Source organism: Schistocerca cancellata, chromosome 7, assembly GCF_023864275.1.
Source record: "Schistocerca cancellata isolate TAMUIC-IGC-003103 chromosome 7, iqSchCanc2.1, whole genome shotgun sequence".
NCBI lineage: Eukaryota > Metazoa > Arthropoda > Insecta > Orthoptera > Acrididae > Schistocerca > Schistocerca cancellata.
The window spans coordinates 365,229,982-365,245,955 of NC_064632.1; positions in this window are offsets into that span (position 1 = coordinate 365,229,982).

The window sequence follows — 15,974 nt, forward strand, 5'->3', positions numbered from 1 at the left end:
GCTCTGTGCAAAATTCTACCAGGTGGCTTCCTCTTTCGTTTCTTACCCCAATCCATATTCACCTACTACGTTTCCTTCTCCCCCTTTTCCTACTGACGTATTCCAGTCACCCATGACTATTAAATTTTCGTCTCCCTTCACTATCTGAATAATTTCTTTTATTTCATCAAACATTTCTTCAATTTCTTCGTCATCTGCTGAGCTAGTAGGCATATAAACTTGTACTACTGTGGTAGGCGTGGGCTTTGTATCTATCTTGGCCACAATAATGCATTCACTATTGTTTGTAGTAGCTTACCTGCATTCCTATTAGCATATTCATTATTAAACATACTCCTGCATTACCCCTATTTGATTTTGTATTTATAACCCTGTAGTCACCTGACCAGAAGTCTTGTTCCTCCTGCCACCGAACTTCACTGATTCCCACTATATCTAACTTTAACCTAGCCATTTCCCTTTTTAAATTTTCTAACCTACCTGCCCAATTAAGGGATCTGACATTCCACACTCCGATCTGTAGAACACCAGTCTTCTTTCTCCTGATAACGACATCCTCTTGAGTCGCCCCCGCCCGGAGATCCGAATGGGGGACTATTTTACCTCCGGAATGTTTTACCCAAGAGGAAGCCATCATCATTTGACCATACAGTAAAGCTGCATGCCCTCGGGAAAAATTACGGCCGTAGTTTCCCCTTGCTTTCAGCCATTCGCAATACCAGCACAGCAAGACCGTTTTAGTTAGTGTTACAAGGCCAGATCAGTCAATCATCCAGACTGTTGCCCCTGCAACTACTGTAAAGGCTGCTGCCCCTCTTCAGGAACCACACATTTGTCTGGCCTCTCAACAGATACTCCTCCGTTGTGGTTGGACCTACGGTATGGCTATCTGTATCACTGAAGCACACAAGCCTCCCCACCAATGGCAAGGTCCATGGTTCATGGGGGGGACATGCAGGATAATGGCACGAAATTTCCATTTGTTATTACAAATTTAAGGTTTTCATTTGACTCACCCTCATACGTGCACAACAGTACAAATGTTGACGATCTGCACTGTGTGTCTTTTTTTTTAAACAAGCTTCTCTCACTAATTCATTGCAGTTGTGGTTAACAACAGTAACACCCACTTTACTCTTCACCGGCAAGCTCACATTCAGTACTGTTCATTTCTGTCTTGGGTTTTGTTTTTTTCAGGCAGTGTTGTATATTAACAGTGATACAAAGAATTGTTTTACTGATGAAAAGTTGGTTGATATACATTTCATGTATGGATTCACTGAGTGCAGTGGAAGAGCGGCACAACACCATGACGTGCTGTTCCTGCAGCAATGGCAACCACATTCCTTTGGAATTGTCTGAGAGTTGCTGCATTTTTCTGCTTTGTGTTGTACAGTTTGGTTGTAGTGTGTTACAGGCTTCTTCTCTGTTGTGAAGGTATTTTCAGAGAAATAACGATGATTGTGGTAACAAACCGAATAAATAATAAGTACATTATTCCTCCATAATGAGCTACCAGAGACCATGGGTCTCTTGTAGTAAAATACTCAGAAGATGTCCCTCAACAACCTCTGAAAGTTTGTTGGTGGAGTTCAGGTTCATCCTGTGTAACTTACCGTGTCAGACTGTGGAGAAATACAGTGAAATTGATACTTTTTAGCAAATCCATGTAGGTCTCAGTGTTGAGTTGTTCATAAAAATCTCTTTTGCAATAAATGTAAAATATTGTCTGTCTTCTTTATAGGGTGTTCCAGTTTAGGTGTTTTTCTCTGTAACTTACAAAATAATAAGTGAGAGAAACATTTATTTAAATACATAAACATAAGAAAAGTTTCCCTTTCAGCAGAGTTATGAACATAGTTTATTTAGTTATTTTCCAGAGTGTTACAACAGTGAGTTATAATTTTTAAACAGAGCTATTTTTTCTATCATGTAGCTGATGTATTTAAATCAGCTGTGTAGAAATCAGTCTATGAAATTTCTGTCAATTTTAGTTAGGGAGTTTGAAACATTCAGAGTTGTAGGGGTGGATGCAACATGCTGTACATAATTGGTTGTGTTCAGATGAAAGTTCTGGTGTCAGTAAGTTCATTTAAAAGAATTGTTCAAACAAGTATTCATTTTCATGATTGCACAACTGAAGGCACCTTTTAAATGGCCTACAGATGAGATGCAAAGTCCCTGAGGTTACAGAGCGACAGTCTTCCTTGTTGCACTGTTTGGAGCCACTTTCAGGTAGGCTGCAGAATATATCCTTGCACTGCTATACGCAAGGCTTCCTACAGATATATTGGCATGTTGCTGACTCTCGGCGAATACCAACGCAATAGCAATGAAACAACTGTGGCTTATGTTGCAAGATATCAAGGTTGTTTAGAAGGTGCAGTGAGTTGTGCATTCAGGCATTTATTTGAACACTTCACTTGAATAAATATTTTGCCACTGGAACATCCATTTGAAGACTGCCAGTTATGTAGAGCATATTGCATCCACTCCTGAAACTCTGAATGTTTCTGTCTCTGGAACTGAAATTGATAGAAATTTCATAAATTGATATGTGCACAGTTTATTTAAATACATCAACTACAGGGTTGAAAAAAAATGTTCTATTTAAAAAAGTACAACTCATTGCTGCAACTGTCTGTAAAATAACTAAATAAATTATGTTCATAACTCTACAGAAAGAGTAATGTTTCATGTGTTTACCTACCTAAATAAATATTCCTTTGATTTATCATTTTGTAAGTCACAGAGTAAAATACATTATCTGAAAAATACCTGTATATTTGCAGTTTAATCTAATTAATTTTCATCTAATTTAACAGGTACATGTGTTGGCTGTTGATGATGGAATACCAGCAAAAACATCCACTGCGACTTTGTATGTTGTAGTTGAAGATGTCAATGATAATTTTCCTCACCTTCTGGAAGATTATAAATCTGTATTACCAGAAAATATGCCTCCAAGAGAAATTATGAAAATACGAGCTGCAGATGATGATGACTATATGAGACAAAATGGCCCACCATTCTTCTTTAGAATGGATCCTGCAGCAGATGATCATATTCATGCCTCTTTCACTGTAGTTTATGAAAGAAGTAAGTTCTTGGTTTCATAAAATGATCTACTTTGTTTTCATACATGATAAGTGACTTTATTTTAGCACAGGCACTACAGGAAAATAAGTGTGTTGGTCATTAGTGTGGCAGTGAAACAATTTTTGCCTTGAGTATAAGTCAGCTAGCAATGCCTGACACTAATTGGTTGTTTTGTTGGCAGTGATTAATGGCACCAGTGTCTCAATGCTGACTGTGTTCAGTCAGAATTTTTCCCATTCTCTCTTATTCCTCATAAATTATCAATTTACTCTGGCAGATCTTGTTGAGTCATCTCTTCTTTTACATGTTCCTGTTCCTCCTCCTCCTCCTCCTCCTCCTCCTCCTCCTCCTCCTCCTACTACTACTACTACTACTAATGATCAGTCCATTACAATTTTTCTAGTGGCCTTCAGCTATAAACTGGGCTTACTCATCTTAATATAATAGAAAATCCTATTTAGAATATAAGCAATATAGTCAGGACAGTAATAAGTCTTGGTGTAGATGTCTTTTGAGCTCTACATACATGCTTAAATTAGAGCTGATAAATGTTGTGCATTTCTCAAACACAAAGGTCAGTATAGAGGATGGCTGTATGTACGTACTCCAACAAATAATGCAAGTTCAGAAACAGATTTATAGTCATCAGCTTCTTGTTTGTGTACCTATAGTGCCAGAAAAAAATAATAGACCCTTTTAGAGGTTTCCAATTGACTCAAGATTTATTGTTGCAACAGTGCGTAATGGAGTACATGAAATGACTACATTTGTAGATCAGTAGCACAAGCAGATCTGAGCTACCAGGTATTGACCCATGCTGAAACACCCATAATAGTATGTAGTATAGCCTCCATGGGAAGTAATGCAGGCACTTACTCTGTCATCCAGTTGATCATACAGATGATGAATACTGTCCTGGGATACATTATGCCATGCCTGCTCAACCTGTTCACATAGTTTTGTAAGACTTGTTGTCTAACAAATCATGATTCAGTTTTCATCTCATCATATCCCACATTTGCTTGATTGAAGACTAATCCAAGAGGCTGTGCTGGCCATGGGAGTTGTTGCATGACTTGCAGAGAAAGTGAAGTCTCATCAGCAGTGTGTTGGTGAGCATTATCCTGTTGGAACAACACATCACCTTCCTGTTGCAAAAATTGGTCAACCAACATTCTGCACATGTCGAGTGCTGTTTAACATCCCCTCCAGAAACACCAAAAGTGAATGAGAGTTGTAGCTTATCGCACCCCAGACCATAAGGCCTGGATTGCAGCCTGTGTGTCTTGGATGAATGCACTCTATGAGACAGTGCTCACCAGGTCTACATTGTATGTGCAAATGACCATCGCTTGCATGAAGGTAGAATTCACTTGAATCACTGAAGACCACAGCAATTCATTCCGTCTTTCAAGTGATCCTCTAATGGCACCAATTGACCGATGCACATTGATGCTGTGGTACGAGTGGAAGACAGGCTAGAGGTGCGCGTGCCCATTGTCTCACTGCTAATAAATGGTTCTCAACAGTTCATGTTGACATATTTGGTGTCACAAGCCCTCTTATCTGTGCTGTGGTAGCTGTATGATCAGCCACTGCTGCCCTTGCAATATGATGATCCTGGTGGTCATCTGTGCTGTGTGGACATCCAGAACCTTGTCTATAGGTGTGATAATGTTCAATGACCACTGCACATCATTGCACAACTGACACAGCACGTCCAACTTCTGTGATAATTCTCTGAAAGGACAATCCAGCCACCCAGAAGACAACAGTCTGAGTCCTTTCAAACTTGCTCACTTGGCTGTAGGAAGCAAGGGCACCTTGATGTCATGGCTGCCTGCTTGCTTTATACATTTGCATCCACACAACCTTCTTACTGTAGGCACTCTCTATTAAATTGTAGACAGATGGTGCTCTTGTGGCTGTGCCACTATGCTATCTATTGGTGGACAATGTTGAAACCATTATCAGTGCATCTACTATCCCCCATGTGGCGTATGTGTCATCAAATCAAAATCGACATCTTATTTCCAGATGTACTATTTTTTTTCTCCCCCAACAGTGTATTTGTTGTTCCAATCTTCTTCTCTCTGGCAATTGATTGATTTGACTCTCTTATTATACTATTACTTATACTTACCCAAATTTTACTTTGTAAGCAATGGAGAGAAAAGTCATGGCCCCTCTGTCCAGTTGTCCCCTTTTGCTCCTTAGCCCTTCTCCCTCTTTTAACTTTTCTGCCTCTTCTCAGTGCTGTTAAGCATTTCTTGGATGACACAGACTGATCTATATATACCTTTGACTGAGCACTGACATCCTATCATAAGTAGTGAATGGTGTATTTTGTAGCATAGTAATTTTTCAGGTATTATGTGATTTAACTCTTTCAGACCCCCTGGCTGTAATTGTGTATATTAAATTTTATTGTTTTTTAGCTGTAACAGAAATATTTTTCTGCAGTGGAAATCTCATATACACATTTGTGAATGTTCCATATTTTAATAGTGGACAACTGCTGCCAACTGTTGGGTTCCTCAATAAAAATACTAACAAGTCAGTGTAGCAGTGCGCAGCAGCTTGTGGCTACCAGAATACATATAAGTGGTCAGTTAGCTATATTCCACTGTATAGATCAACATTATTTTTATTGTTATATTTATGGTGGTTATTGAATGATCAGTTTATTTATTACAACAGTGAATATTTCAAAATTAGTTATTGTAGTCCATAAAAAAGAAGCCAAGTGTAAAAAAGTATATTTTGAAAACAGGTACACTCTTTGTATAAATCTTGCATCTAAACTAATTAAAAAATCACATAAGAGCAATGCAGCATAAAGAAAAGTTTTCTTCATCCAGAAAAAAATTCAAGTCTGAGCGGGTTAAGCCTAACACTTTATCACTCGGGCTTTTGAGGGTCACTGCAGGAGTATAATGGATTTTCACTTAGTAACATGTACTCGGACATGTACTTCATTTATCTTGTTACCTGATCTCAGTTATAGACACTGTCACCATTTCTGAGCAAGCACTTGTTTACCCAGTCAACTTTGACCATACACACGATTCATTGATAGTATAAGGAAAGTGTGTCCTCCACTCATACAGCTAGAAATGTCATAAATTAAAAGCTGTGTCAATGCCTATAAAGTTGCATTTCTCACACTGTGAGAATTAGTGTGCTTGTTCCACAATACTTACATCTACTTATACTTTATCTTCCCACTGCAAAGTTAATTGTTCTGTAGGTAGTAGGGAGCAGGTATGGTAATTACAATGATAAATAATCACTCACACCCCCATTAGTAAATATGAATACTTTTATTCTCAAAGTGTATACACAATGTGTCTAGCATAGAGCACGTACTACAAGCAATTGATCTGGCAATGATACAGTTGTTCCTGCTGTGGTAGGGCAGTGATATTACTGGGGGGTAGAGCCAGTGGCTCTACATCCCCACAGTTCTATTGTGACACATTTATATGAAAAAGTCACAGTTCACTTAGCCCTGTCCTATAGTAATTTATTAAAAAGAATCACACTTCAGTAGTTCATTTAATTCAGTCCATAATGAGCATCACCATGTCCAACAATCACTAGTTCCAATGACAATAACAGTACATATTCTTGCTAATGAAAACCTAGTTCATTTAAAATGTTTCTTAGTTTGAAGTACTGTAATCACTCAAAAGTCTTTAAAAAATAAGGTTAATGAGTGTCATACTTATAGGTGCAAGTACTTTCAGGTACAAAATGTGCGTGACGTGATATGAGCCAACTCCAAGATTTCACACAACATAAATCTTACTCACAGGCTGTCTACCCCTGAATTGTCAGTTTCGGGTGGTGTCTGGATGCTTGTAGATGGGCTTAAGAATGAACTGTTATGTTGTAAACTATATTATGCCATGAAAATTGGCTAGGCTGGATTTCTCTATTTTGAATGAATTGCATGAATTAATGTGATATAGCTTGTAGAATATGTTTCGGGTTAAGAATTTAGATAAATAAATGGACAGTATTATTGTTATGTGACAGCTCCTTGTTTACTTGTATAAGTACCATATTGCAAATTATAGTAAATCAGAGGGAACTATGAATTTGTTGGTTAATTAATTAGTGATGTACATCACTCTGTACAGGAAAAATTAAAGTAACAAAAGTATGTAAACAAAAGTCATACTCTCATAGAGGCTCTGATGAAATCTGCAGTCGAAAATAGGATTGCTTATGAAGTTGAATACTAAGTACCTCTTCATTTAATTAGTTTCTGAGAATTCGACAGTGTGGTGATTCTTCTGGAAACCTGGAATTCTCAGGGAGTTACATCTCATCTCAGGCAATTTCAGGAATTTCATGGAATGTGCAGGAATTCTGAATTTTTTAATTTAAAATACGTAATATTTCAAACTGTGTTTATTATATTAACATTATTACATGTAAATTATCAGTGTTTAAAAACTGCACTTAAACTACAGCTTATGGCTTGTATATAGCTCACCTGAGAGGAAAGAAAAGTCATTATTGTCCTATTCCCCCTGTCCCACCCACAGTCACCAGTAATTTAGCAGGGGCTTCTTGACACAATCTCCATCCTTGCATCTGGAATTTTCAGAGATTTTTTTTTTCTCCAAGTTTGAATAGTACCCCTGTTTAAAGTATTTTACTGGAGAGTGGGACTGTAGAACTTTCTGTTGGTGTGGGTCACTCTTCTCAAATATATTGATTAGCTAATAGCATTTTTCATTTACAAACTGTAATTGTATTTTCTTAATTATGAGTGCTCTAATGAAAACTAATTACACCAGTGTAAACAGAACAACCAAAATAATAATCTGAACAATAAATTCGAGTGAAATCAAGTCTAAATAAGATCTTGAGATTTTTATGTAAGTGTCACATGCCAATAGATAAATGCATTGAAAATAATATAAAAATTAGCAGAGAAAATTTGGTTAATTTTGGGAGCAGAAAAAATGTAACAGATAGGAAGGTTCAACCATGCTGTGACACAAGGTGTTGAAATATTATTGGTACAGTTTTCAACTCAAAGTGTATCTGATGACACTGACAATGTCTGCTTGGTGCAGTAACCACAATTTACACTCCTGGAAATGGAAAAAAGAACACATTGACATCGGTGTGTCAGACCCACCATACTTGCTATGGACACTGCGAGAGGGCTGTACAAGCAATGATCACACGCACGGCACAGCGGACACACCAGGAACCGCGGTGTTGGCCGTCGAATGGCGCTAGCTGCGCAGCATTTGTGCACCGCCGCCGTCAGTGTCAGCCAGTTTGCCGTGGCATATGGAGCTCCATGCCAGTCTTTAACACTGCTGGCATGCTGCGACAGCGTGGACGTGAACCGTATGTGCAGTAGACGGACTTTGAGCGAGGGCGTATAGTGGGCATGCGGGAGGCCGGGTGGACGTACCGCCAAATTGCTCAACACGTGGGGCGTGAGGTCTCCACAGTACATCGATGTTGTCGCCAGTGGTCGGCGGAAGGTGCACGTGCCCGTCGACCTGGGACCGGATCGCAGCGACGCACGGATGCACGCCAAGACCGTAGGATCCTACGCAGTGCCGTAGGGGACCGCACCGCCACTTCCCAGGAAATTAGGGACACTGTTGCTCCTGGGGTATCGGCGAGGACCATTCGCAACCATCTCCATGAAGCTGGGCTACGGTCCCGCACACCGTTAGGCCGTCTTCCGCTCACGCCTCAACATCGTGCAGCCCGCCTCCAGTGGTGTCACGACAGGCGTGAATGGAGGGACGAATGGAGACGTGTCGTCTTCAGCGATGAGAGTCGCTTCTGCCTTGGTGCCAATGATGGTCGTATGCGTGTTTGGCGCCGTGCAGGTTGAAATACGGCTAAGGCACAATATTGAAAATATGATCACTATTTTTTCTTATTTACTTAAATTTGCCATATTTCGTGACAGTACCTTTTCCATTAAACGTTTATACGGCGATATAGTCTTGGCTTCAGTTGTCTGAGAATGATTCCACAATGCATCTTTGTTGGTTGCAGAATTGACGTGGTTCAACGTGTTTCTCTCATTTTGGCGTTTCAAATACAGTTTCTTCAAATGTAATTTCTTCTTTTTTTTTAGTTAATACAAAAATAATAGTAACATACTTCAAATTGTTCTTCCGCTGCCGACTGACTACAGCCAAAGACGACTCAAACGTCAAAGATGTTTTACACCACACACAATCTTCCAGTTGTAATCAGTCTCTCTGCTAATCTTCGATACATTTTCTAATAGTAATCAATATGCTTTTACTCTCAAAAACAGAAGTAATTTAACATATAATAAGACAAATTATAATAAATCCTGACAAAAATATAAGAAAACATTTACAATTCGGTATCGACAAATACGGTAAAGAAAATAACATCTCCCAGATCCATTACAACTGCTCCCCAGGGCTTTTGTTGTTATGGACATATACAACAAAATCCCGACCACACTCAGTAATGGATCTGTATTACACAATTAGTACATTAATGATGCAGTCTGATAACCTCTTCCAAATTTGGACTCTTTGAATCTGTGGACTTGTTACTGGCTGTTGTTGCAATGATACTTCCCCATCAATCTCATACACAAAAATTCAAGTAAAGAAATTATTTGACATGACAAATATACATGGTATAAATCATACATGAGAAATATTCTAACATACAGCATACAGATTGAAAATAATAGAAAGGCAAAACTCATTTCCTAGATTAAGATTTAAATTTTTTTTTTATAAATATTAATGTTAGTTTCATTATTCTTACATATTGTACAGTAAAAATGATACTGGACATATATAGTGTAATGTGTTTTTCTCTATATTTGCCTTATATATATATATATATATATATATATATATATATATATATTTTTTTTTCTTCTGATTTTTTTAATATTTTTTTATTAGTCATGGTTTTTTTGTTTTTTGTACTTTTTTTTTTTGCTTATGATTTTCTTTTTTAAAAAATTTTTTTTATATATATTTTTTTCTTATGATTTTCTTCTTTTAGTACAGCTAAAGATACATCAGTATTATCTAATTTTTTTTTTTTTTGCAATTATTTATATACACTTTCCTCTACTACAATATTACTATAAATCACATTCTTGTGAAGAGTACTTTTGCTCCCCACAACATCAGTATAAACAACAATAAACTGCTCATATATCATGAGGCTTTATCTAAAATTGGTTTTGAAACTTATACTTTTGCATGCATGTCCTCACATGCATGCCTTCACCCACAGGGAAGACTTGGCTTCCAAAAATTAGAAAAATTCAGAAATGCTCACTATGGAGACTTTTTTTTGTAAAAAAAGTAAAAATAAATCTTTCTCATTTTTTGTTACAACAGTGTTTTTTCATCAGTTTCAATTAACATGTGACTTCAAATTATTACTTTATACATGCAAATATACATACTTGGTTGTACAGGCAGTTTTGTTCTAACAAGCATATTCCAGTGGAGAACTTTTGTTTTAGATGATAATAGGTTATTTAAATTTTGAAATTATGGTTTCTGTTTATACAGTTCTACTCTATCCTTTTTTTTTTTTTTTTTTTTTTCGAAACCACTACTAGAGGATTATTATATGCACTGATACTCCTTTCTATTATATTACATCCTTCCATCTTTTTCAGCTCTTCCTCAACAGCAGGTCTTTTTGATATTGCAATACTGTATGGTTTTATGAAAAATGGTTCATGAGATTTTACCTGAAGCTCACACTGATAACCCTTTACCCTACCAGGTATGTCACTGAAAACATCACTGTATTCCCACAGCAGATTTTCTAACTGTTGTTTTTGCTCCCCAGATAAATTTTGTGTTTCTGAAATTTTCAAATTTACTAAATTCCCAGATTCAACTTCATCAGTATCAAATCTATGAGTTTCAATATTCTCCAATCTATTTTCTTTTAGTAAATTGATACTGTCAAAATTTCCATTACTCTGATCACCAAGTGTGTTCACAAAATTTGTCTGAATGTATTCCCTTTCACTAGTTTCTATCAAAAGTTTTCTTCCAACCCAATCAAATGCTGTATTTACTTTTACTATCCAATTCATACCCAAAAGAAAATCCTCATTAAATTCCTGAATTACAAAACATCCATGTGTGAACAACTTGCCTTCAATTAAAAATGTCACTAAAGCCTGGCTTTTTACCAATTTACTGCTCTTCCCAGTAGCACCTTTTATCTTTACCCCAACAACTGGCATTTCAACAAAATCTTTCCCCACCTTCAATTTCTTGCTTAACCTTTCAGATATTCCCGAGATCTCACTTCCTGTATCAATTAAACATTTACCAATCCATGACCCAATTTGAACTTTTATATAAGGACTGCAAAATTGATCACTTTTCTCAGAACCTGTATCCTCATGTAACAAATCACTTTCAATTTCCCCAAACCTATACTTATCAGAATCATATGGTATATCATTACATGTATTATTTGTCACAGTTATAAAATTTGCACAAGACACAAAATTATCATTAGTACTCTCTATTATCTCAAATAGCCAAGAATTTTCATCCAAATCACATTGTATACTATTGAAGTACTTATCCTTCAGCTTTTCAAAAATAAAATATCTCATCTTTTTCCACCACTCAGGACATACAGTTTCACATACATTAATAAGCATCTTTCTAAAGTTCTTGTCAAAAGAAATAGTTTCACTGTTCAGCCATATATTCATAAGAAATGTGTGTGTGTCATTAGTATCTGTAAAAGTTTCACTTAGGCTACAAGTTATACATGTGGCACCGTTATTTGTGTAGTCAGATTCTTTACCAACAACATCAAAATTCACACTTTCACATACATCCATCTTGTGAGCTTTATTCATCCTGGTAACATCCCTGGGAATTTCTATAATATTCTCACTATTTAATCCATTTTCAACCATGTGTATACCCAACTCCCTATTTAAACTAATGAAATACCTTTCCTCAACATCATCATCAATACCATTACCATCATTATCAACTTTATCAACAACATCATTATCATTATACATATTCAATTCATACACATTCAAATTATCCCCCAAAATATTATTTCCACTTTCTAAAGGTACCAGATCCCTTTCACCAATATTTTCATTCTCACAGCATGCATTCTCTCTTTCATTCACACACATCTCTGAACTACTACAAATCACATCATCTGACAAAATGTTGTTCTTTTCTGCCCAAGTGTAAAATTCTGTTAAATTAAATGGATCACAATTACTTTTATCTACTGTATGTTCTTGTGTACTGAAAATTTTATTTTTATCAATATTATTTTCCTCTTGAAATTTTTTCAATAAGTAACAACTAATAACCTCATGTGATAGCTTAGGTTTGGAACTGTCATGTTTGGGTTTATGATAGTCACATCCATTGGTCCTTTCATCATGCTCACCTTCTGCCTCAACCTTGCGGACCTTCAAGGGGGCGTCTACTCGTTTTTTGTTTCCTGAATTACAACTTGTTCCTGTTTGAACTGCTGATTGTGGTTCTGCCAATGCCTCTGATCCACATTTCTGTTCCCATTCCTTTGCCAAACATTACCTGATTGTCGATAGTTTCTATCGTATTGACCTCTATCAAAATTTCTGTGATTTTGATCCCTAAAGTGTTCTCTACTTTGTTGATTATTACCGCGAAAATCATGTTCTTGTTTTGGATAAAAATTATGGTCCTTCTTCTGAAAATTGTTATATCCCCCTGAATTTTGACTAACACCATGATAATTGTTTTGTTCCCTTTTTTGAAAGTTATCATTTCCCCAATTTTGACCGTTACCTTTCTGAGTAAACCCACTGTGTGTTGTTGTTGTTACCCTATCCAACTTTTCAATATAATTGAGAAACTGCTCTACATTACTATCAGGACAATGAACTAAACTCAACTGCATTGCTGATGGCAATCTTCTCTTTAAGGTATCAATTTTGATCAAGTCATCCAAAGGTTTTGTTAAATGAATAAGTTTTTGAAGTTCACTTTTGCAAAATTGTTTCATGCTCCCATCTGATTCTCTATAGTTTCGCCCATTCAAAAATTCACTTTTGATTCTAGTTTGTTTAAGATCATCCCAAAAATTTTCCAGAAATTTTGATTCAAATTCTGAAAATGTCATCCCCATAGTTACAATCTGGTTTGCCCAAGTCAAAGCTTCCCCTTCCAAGAATTTTTTCACAAATTTAATTTTTATTTCATCTGGTGAGTGAGGTAAAAAACAATCTTTACAATACTGCATAAAATCAACGGGATGTAAGGGTCCATCTACCGAAAAGTGCTTCACTGGAATATTAGATACAAGATTACATGTGTTGAAATTGTAATTTTTGCTTTGAAATTCAATGTTAAAACTTTCAATTTTTTCGCTAAGTTCTTTGACAGATTTTTTGTTTTCTAAATCATTGCATTCTACTTTTTCTTCTAAAGTAACCAAACGATTGTCAGTTTTTTGTTCTACATTTTTTACTAAAACTTTTGTATTCTCATCCAAATTTTTAATTTCCCCTTTAATGTCATTAAAATCAATTAAATTTATTTCCCTATCTGCCAGTAACTCATTTTTTACAGTATTAATTTCACCGCTCAATTTAGCATCAATTTCATTTACTTTTGCTTCCACAGATTCAATTGTTTCCTCAGCATTGTCAACTCTGTTCGAAAGATCACCCACTTGGGTATTGACTGCTTGCACTTGCAACAAAATGTTATCAATTTTTTCATCCCAGTAAGTCTTATTGTCGTCAAGTGTTTGTTTAATTTCTTTCGTGAAATTTACAAGAAAACTTTTTAAATCAAACTTATCGGTTCTTTCACTTTCATTTGACCTGTCCTGATGTTCGAAGTCTATTAAATTACTACTTTCTACTTTAGGCACAATACTCTCGAAAATCTCATAAGTCATTGTGAAGAACAAAAATTTATACACAACAATACAGAACAAGATAAAAAGATTGTTTTTAACAAAATACGATGGTTTCGTGACTTATCTGGAACACTCTTCTACTGTTGCAAAACCACGTTTTCCATCCATGTGATTGTTGACCAAAATTCTTGAAATATTTTCTTCTGTCGAAAATTATATTTTTTGCCGAAACATTTCTTCTCCAAAACTTTTACTTCCCGATGAACACAAACACTGTAACACACATTCTGAAGAAACTGGTATTAACACACAAAAATTTTCTTCCTCGTAGCACTGTTGAAAATCTCGTGAACACGATATCCCGGCTGCTGAGCCCCCAGTTGAAATATTGCAAATTTACTATCCCGGACGAGCCCCCAGTTGAAATACGGCTAAGACACAATATTGAAAATATGATCACTATTTTTTCTTATTTACTTAAATTTGCCATATTTCGTGACAGTACCTTTTCCATTAAACGTTTATACGGCGATATAGTCTTGGCTTCAGTTGTCTGAGAATGATTCCACAATGCATCTTTGATGGTTGCAGAATTGACGTGGTTCAACATGTTTCTCTCATTTTGGTGTTTCAAATACAGTTTCTTCAAATGTAATTTCTTCTTTTTTTTTAGTTAATACAAAAATAATAGTAACATACTTCAAATTGTTCTTCCGTCAACACCATGGTCAACACACACCAACAGTTAGCTGCCGACTGACTACAGCCAAAGACGACTCAAACATCAAAGATGTTTTACACCACACACAATCTTCCAGTTGTAATCAGTCTCTCTGCTAATCTTCGATACATTTTCTAATAGTAATCAATATGCTTTTACTCTCAAAAACAGAAGTAATTTAACATATAATAAGACAAATTATAATAAATCCTGACAAAAATATAAGAAAACATTTACAATTCGGTATCGACAAATACGGTAAAGAAAATAACATCTCCCAGATCCATTACAAGGTGAGCGCCACAATCAGGACTGCATACGACCAAGGCACACAGGGCCAATACCCGGCATCATGGTGTGGGGAGCGATCTCCTACACTGGCCGTGCACCACTGGTGATCGTCGAGGGGACACTGAATAGTGCACGGTACATCCAAACCGTCATCGAACCCATCGTTCTACCATTCCTAGACCGGCAAGGGAACTTGCTGTTCCAACAGGACAATGCACGTCCGCATGTATCCCGTGCCACCCAACGTGCTCTAGAAGGTGTAAGTCAACTACCCTGGCCAGCAAGATCTCCGGATCTGTCCCCCATTGAGCATGTTTGGGACTGGATGAAGCGTCGTCTCACGCGGTCTGCACGTCCAGCACGAACGCTGATCCAACTGAGGCGCCAGGTGGAAATGGCATGGCAAGCCGTTCCACAGGACTACATCCAGCATCTCTACGATCGTCTCCATGGGAGAATAGCAGCCTGCATTGCTGCGAAAGGTGGATATACACTGTACTAGTGCCAACATTGTGCATGCTCTGTTGCCTGTGTCTATGTGCCTGTGGTTCTGTCAGTGTGATCATGTGATGTATCTGACCCCAGGAATGTGTCAATAAAGTTTCCCCTTCCTGGGACAATGAATTCATGGTGTTCTTATTTCAATTTCCAGGAGTTTATATATGATCCCCATGTCCTATCTCCAACTGGTGTCAGTAGCTCTTCATATTCACAGTGATGTGGTAATGACATTGTTTCATACTGCCTAGAGTCTTTTGTATTTGGGTGGAGCTAGACATTGACAAAACGTGGGGGAACTTCTATATATGTAAAAGAAAATGTAGATTATAAGAGTATAACATCTGTTTGCAAACTTGGTTGTGAAAGAGACTTTGAAATCTCAGCTGTTGAGTTAATGACTGAAAACACTATTATTTTATGTGTGTATAGATCTCCTGTTAGCAAT